The 6,000-nt window shown below is 39.6% G+C and overlaps 1 long non-coding RNA gene across 1 annotated transcript; it reads left to right on the plus strand.

Moving 5' to 3' along the window:
- The first annotated feature begins 1,586 nt into the window (after window positions 1-1,586).
- Window positions 1,587-5,561, plus strand: LOC124701777. Its single transcript, XR_007002224.1, has 2 exons — window positions 1,587-1,907; window positions 2,345-5,561. It is a non-coding gene; the product is annotated as an uncharacterized LOC124701777 (long non-coding RNA).
- Window positions 5,562-6,000: the final 439 nt, after the last annotated feature.

Raw genomic sequence — 6,000 nt, forward strand, 5'->3', positions numbered from 1 at the left:
ATAGTTGTTGCAAAAACACGTTTAATTGCCACATTTTGTTTTTCGTGGCGATAACCTATTACCATGCGACTTTTCGCAACGCTTGGCAACGAAAGTCATGTCGTGGCAATAGGTAGTTGTTGCCACGATTCGGCACTTATTGCCACGAATATTGTTGTTGCAATAGACCTGATTTCTTGTAGTGTTTCCACGAGTTTTGACCTTTAAAAGATAAGATTCCAAAAAAATGCATTATCCATATATGTTTCCAACATGGCTGCATTCTGATTTATCTTTCTTAGAATATATTTTTCTCAAACTTAACTTAGAGTTTTTACCATTTTATAGATTCAGATGATGTGTATGTGATGTGACAGAGACATTAAGTTCCACATCTGGGAGGACCAAGAACACTTTGAAGCAGACTTGTGGGTATCTTGTCAACTTTATTGTCAAATTTGTTTTACTGATGGCTCAATAATCTAATATGCAACGGATAATTTATAGTTGGATGGAAAAAACACACCTTTTCTATCCATTTCAGAGAAGCCGCGTTGCACTTTTAAGTAAAATCATTGTGACGCTTTGTCAATGTGTTTTTTTTGTTGTTGTTGTCAGAGGCTTGTCACTTCGTTTTGGGTACATATATTCAGAGTTAGGGGTTAAAGGTAAGTAGACTGTCTCCTAACCGAACACTTTCAGAGTAGATATGGTTCATGGAAGTGGACTTTCCGTGCAATTTGTGTAGGATATGATACAAGATAAATAATAAGCAGCATTTGTCCATATCCCACTATGGACGCTTTTGATGCAATCTTCTGAAAATTTAGTATAGGATATGTGAGACAAGACAACTTTCTTATTTCTCATGTCTGCCTCTTTGATGGTCCACGCCCAAGGGCATCTCCAGCGGTGCGATCCATAACGGCAATCCAAACTGTCCATTTGTGTTTGTTTGGGTTGGCCAACATACAAAATTTGGGTTGCAGTCCGGCCTGCGAGGCCAATGCCCCAGCGGCGCGACCTATACGGTCTACGCTGTTACATTTAAGCACATTGGCATACACAAATATGTAAATTGGCAACTGAATACAATGGTAAACATGTACCATCGCCCTTTAGGCATTGCTAATGAGTGACAAGTTCCTCCAAAATGTGTAAATAAGACAATATCATACAATATGTTCAAAAGTGGCTAGTTTCTCCCAAAAAAATGACAAATTTCTCCTAAATAGCAATCATCTATGCCATTGTCCTTTCAAATATCGCGAGCTCGGATGATCTTTTACTTCTTCTTGATCCAAGCACTTGGTGAGCATGATCCGGTAGCTTCTTGGTAGCTGCCTAGGTTGTTATCTTTTTTTTTTTGCTTCAGACAAAACAATATCCGAGGAGATCTTGGGAGCAAATGGTTGATATTGGTCTTGTACAAATTATCAAATTTATTAAAAGATATAATCCTGTTGAGATCGCTGAGTTCTCAGGCCTCCTCCCGCGCCATGCAAAGCAGATGCTCTCTGCTGGTGGGCCGGTCTGTGGTCCTGCGTGCCTATCATTGCGCGTTGGAAAAGAAAACATCAGGTATTTCTCCCCTCCCCAATCTCCTCTTCCTCCCAGGCGCTCTAGGGTTGTGGCCGCTGGCATCTCCACGATCCGTCCTCCAACGCCGAACCCTCGCCGCCCCATCTGAACAAAAGATTCACCGCCCTCGCCATCGCCGCCCCGATCTCCTATCCCATATCTCCGTCTCGAACCGGGCCGGGGACGGCGAAGCTCCAGGGCACCGTGCGCCCCCACCCGCTTCTCCCCTACAGCGGCGCCCACACAGAGAATCAGCGCTCCGGTGGTGGACTCGCCCCACCGTTGCCGTCTTTGAAGGGGATAGGTGCCTTCTGCCCATGGCTAGCACGGCGACGACGATGCAGACGGTGAGGTTCCTTTGCTGAGATCTCTTTTGGCTGCACGTTTTCCACGCGGTTGGTCGCGCAGCAGTCGAGTTCTTTTCTTTCCTGGTTGGATTTGAGGCGTCTCCTGCATCTATCCTAGGTTTTTTTATAGTTCAGTCGGAATTATGATTTTACATGTTTTAAGAGTAGATTACTAAACAAGTTTGGATTAGTAGTATTCTGCAATAGATTGCATGCGACATCAATTCTGTGGATATCTTAATTTGTAGCAACAAAGCATACCTAATTTGGATTTGATCCTGTTGAGACTGTGTTATAGATAAAAATCTTCTTATACATTTGTATTCTTTAGCTATTTGTTTTATATATTTCACAGTGGAAGCAACGGTGGGTGTGAAATGAGAGTGTGCATATTTTCTTATGTATTTGCGTGCTTAGCCACCTTTAATATCTCACAGGGCGATAGCAGCATCATGTGAAGTGGGAGTGGGTGCCAGAGGAGGTAGTGGCCTCGATATCTTGGCATCATCGCCACAAGATCCGACCATGGTCCGTGCACCCTGGGCAGTAGCATTGTCAAGTAAACAGATGAGCTGCTGCAGGTACAAGTATAACATTCTCTGTACACCTGGACCTTTTAAGTTGTGCCCCAAGAACGACCATTTCTCCTTATCACCATTGGTTCATCCATGGCCTCTATGAAATTATTTTGTGTTGTTTCCTAATTTCATAATGATTGAGACCACCTTCCCTTCGGGCATTCATGTCTCAAAATTATCAAGCAATACTATCTGAGTGTGGGTTGTTTCTTTTCTTCTCATTTCTATATATTGGCAAGCAAAAGAATGTTCAATGAAATCATCAAGGATGCCCTCTCTTGATTCGTCCGTGTCTGCCGGATAAACAACAGCGACTGAATATCCTATCTATCCCTTCTTGCTTTATATTTTGTACTGTTTCTACATGTTACACTTACATGGTATGTTTGGTAATTCTTTTCCCCGGTTCGAAGTTTCAATTTGCACATCATGATGGCAGATTGACATACAGTAGAGTGTATTGATGGTATAGGTTCTTTGTTACTATCCTTATAGCTTCACAATTTCATGCATTATTCTGTGGTGGCATGGTTATGCAATTATTTGGTTTAGAGCTATAAAGTCACCAGCTTATCTTTAATTTAGGTATTAGACCTCTAGGAGATTATATGCTGATATTTCCATCCGTTCTGCGTTGTTCACACAAAAATGATTATGTTGTTGTTATGTAAGTATATAGGTATGCAATCACAAGCTTATCGTTAGCCCAGGTAATAGCTTTTGTAGACTGTATCCTATAAAAAGATTATCCCCTCACCCTAAAGGTTCTCCCTTTGGTTGGTTCCCATATTGGTATTTTGCTCTCCCAGGATAATCGATTTTATTGACATCTATGCCATTTTATTTTTTGTAGGATCAGGAAACGACCACAAGACATATCGGTTAGAAGTTTAGGACTTTCGGGAGTTGCCAAAAGATCAAAGTGTGCGCTCTTCCTTTTTTTTGCATCTAATCTTTTCCAAGTTTTGCCCCTTATAAAATATATGAATGCTTGCTTGGATGTTGCTGTGAACTTATGATTGCCTCTACAACATCCTTTATGATCAGATTGTCAATTCAGAACTTCAAACTCAAACTTGGATCAATTATTTCTTTGAAGCAACAATCAGAAAAGGAATCCAAAATGATGTGATAGTGATATACCCACTGAACTGCATCTGCATTATAGCCTACCTTACATATTGTGTAGTTCAGAGTCCTGGAATTAATCATTTTTTGTTTCAAGTGGTAGAGCAGTGAATTATTTGTCTTCCCTTTTCCTTAATGTAGAGTCTTACTATTTTCTCTATGGGAGGAGACCTATTTATCTTTATTTTAGCCTTTCACCATAATTATTTATCTAGAACTAAAATGCATCTAGATACATCCATATCAATGTCAAGTAATATGAATCGGAGGGAGTAAGATTTTTTTTCTTGGAGTCTATATGCATTTGTTCTCCTAAATAAATCATGTTTTTAGTATATATATATCCTTTTACTACGAAGAATTGTATTGCTTGGGGTAAGTGAAGTTGTTTTCCATGTACACATGAATCTGATGAGGGATCTTCCTTTTCAATGGAAGAAAAGAACATATATGCTAAAGGGTTATATACTCAAAATGTATGTTAACTGGTCCTTAATGAGTCATAGTTGATTTAAGTACCAGATCTGTTTATATATTGTTCCCTTAAATTTTCATGTTAGGTCTAGAGTTGAACTTCTCTATATGTGGTTCTATCTCAAATATATGCACAACACTTGCTGTCTTCCACACATAGCATTCGTTTTCGTTTTGTCTCATAGAAATTTTATCTTAATATTGCTTATTGTTGTAAGACTATAGTTCTTGTGTAAAACTTGCTTGAGCAGTTAAGCTTCAAGCAGCTTGCAAAGGTTTTCTCCTCTCTGTTGTATATTTGAAGGCTTCGGTTCTGATGGGCAGTAGTAACTTGACCTTCAAGATACTACTATGGTATTCTTCCAAGCACATTTTATACTATTTTACCATTACTTTGATAATTGACGCATGTAGGAGCTGGACAAGCAGGTTCCTCTGATAGGTGAAGTTACTTTGATCCTATTCTACTTTTATATAATGTGTGTTTGCTTCTAGATGGTAATATAACTAAAGCTCAGTGAAATGCATGCAAATTTGTGCAAGTTGACAAAGCTAACTTAGAGCCAAGAACGACTGATGTCAAGCAAATATACAGTTAACCAGGTCAGGAGTTAGTTATGTTAGACTACAAAATCGTAATGATGAATAATTTACCCTTTAGTTCTGCTAAAAAATATGGGTGTTCTGCAGGAGTTAACTGGTGTGTGATGTCATCAACACATTTAATTTATTTCGGAAATCAAGCAATTAGATATGGACGTAATAAACATTAGTTTTCTGCCTGCCGCATCCATTCATTTGTTTTCTCTACTTCTCCCTCCTGCTGATTCTAGCTTCATCCATGCCTCCGGGTCATCATTTTAAATACTTTCTACCAGATGATTCATGGCTGTTTTTTTTCCTCCTAAGGGAACCATCTTTTTAAAACATTAGAAAGGAGAGTGACCTGTCATTTTAGCGTTTAACCTACCCATTATGCAAAGCTTATGAAATACATATGAATGTTGTCATGTGGCTGTGTCAACAATTAAACCAGGTTCTCCGCTGTGCCTCGAGGTAACCATGAACGTACAGGGATCCTACATGTCCAAGGCCACAACTTCAGGTTTCTAGATGAGTGTTTAAGTTTTCAATAGCTACAATGTCACTGCATGAATATATTTGCATATTCAACCGCAAGGAAGAGATACCTGAAGAAGTGCTCAACCTGCTCCTTGGATACGAGACCCCCACTGGATAACAGAAAGCATATCTGCTTCTTGAATCTTGATTGATTTTCGCCATGTTGCTAAGTACTAGCAAGGTGTGTGTCTTGTGTGTTACACTATAGATATAATGGTATGATACTTGGTGTTGTGGTACAAGCTAGAAGACTTGGAGCTAACGCCTGTCTAAGTACAAAAAGCTTTGGTATATATCTACTGATGTTCAATGACAACTGATTTTAAGAGAAATTGTGATTGACTGATGTTCATCTTGCTTTGCTTCATATGATGAAGTTTGAAGCCAGAGTTTTATGTCCACCTATCCCACACACCTCTCCTGCATTGGCCGCACGACTGCCTTTTTTTTGTACCAACAGGATATGATAATAAAATAATACAAATGTGTTGTGCTCGGTAGTGCCATGAAACAAAGCAACTATCTATTTTTTGTACCATCAGGACATGATAATGAGATAATACAAATGTGTTGTGCTCTGTAGTGTCATGAAACTAAGTGTTTGGGTGTGTACATATTGGCCACATAATACCAGAACGTTCATGAAGGCGGCGCGGCGAAGCGCGCTGTTCATCTAGTGGGATACAAAGTGGTTAGTTTTTTTCTCTAGTTGGGGCACTTTCTGTCATTCGTAGACACTACGGGGTTGCAAAGCGGAGTTTATTTTAAATACGGGATGAACAAACCATCCG

Source organism: Lolium rigidum, chromosome 3, assembly GCF_022539505.1.
Source record: "Lolium rigidum isolate FL_2022 chromosome 3, APGP_CSIRO_Lrig_0.1, whole genome shotgun sequence".
In the NCBI taxonomy this organism is placed as follows: Eukaryota; Viridiplantae; Streptophyta; class Magnoliopsida; order Poales; family Poaceae; genus Lolium; species Lolium rigidum.